This window comes from Sander lucioperca, chromosome 24 (assembly GCF_008315115.2).
Source record: "Sander lucioperca isolate FBNREF2018 chromosome 24, SLUC_FBN_1.2, whole genome shotgun sequence".
NCBI classification, from domain to species: Eukaryota; Metazoa; Chordata; class Actinopteri; order Perciformes; family Percidae; genus Sander; species Sander lucioperca.
The window spans coordinates 556460-557042 of record NC_050196.1 but is presented as its reverse complement, the minus strand read 5'-3'; positions in this window follow the sequence as shown (position 1 = coordinate 557042).

Sequence of the window (583 nt, the reverse complement as noted above, 5' to 3'; positions counted from 1 at the left end):
CAATACTTTACGACGTCGGTAGTGAGTCCGTTCACATCAGTACGTTGAAATTCTTTCCCGTTTGTTTCACGCGCGTGGTGGTTTGATTTCTATCCAGATTTAGCGCAAATTTGAACCAAATCTGCTCGAGAAGGTTACAATTCAGTCCTTTAAGGCGGAAAAGGTGAGTCCATTTTAGCACAACTTCACAACTTTGCCTGATAAACCTGCGGTGACTTTTGTCTTCTGCAAAAGCAATCATGCCAATAAAAACCCTTCCATGGGGAGAGAAGGCTTTAAAGAGACAGGGCAGTGGCGTAAAATTAGGCAAAGTGGGAAACTGGGACTTGTGGAAACAGGCAGCCTGGGTGTCGACCTACCTTGCAGCGTGGGTGGACATCCTATTTCCTGCCGGCGCTCTCGCTTTAATTTGTTCTTGTTTGGTTGTTGTTGTTAGATATTGAGTGCAATGTGTGTGTCTGTGTCTGTGTGTGTGTGTGTGTGTGTGTGTGTGTGTGTGTGTGTGTGTGTGTGTGTGTGTGTGTGTGTGTAAAGGTGAGGGAGGAGGGAAGTGGGTGAGGAGGGAGTTCATAAGAGAGAGATA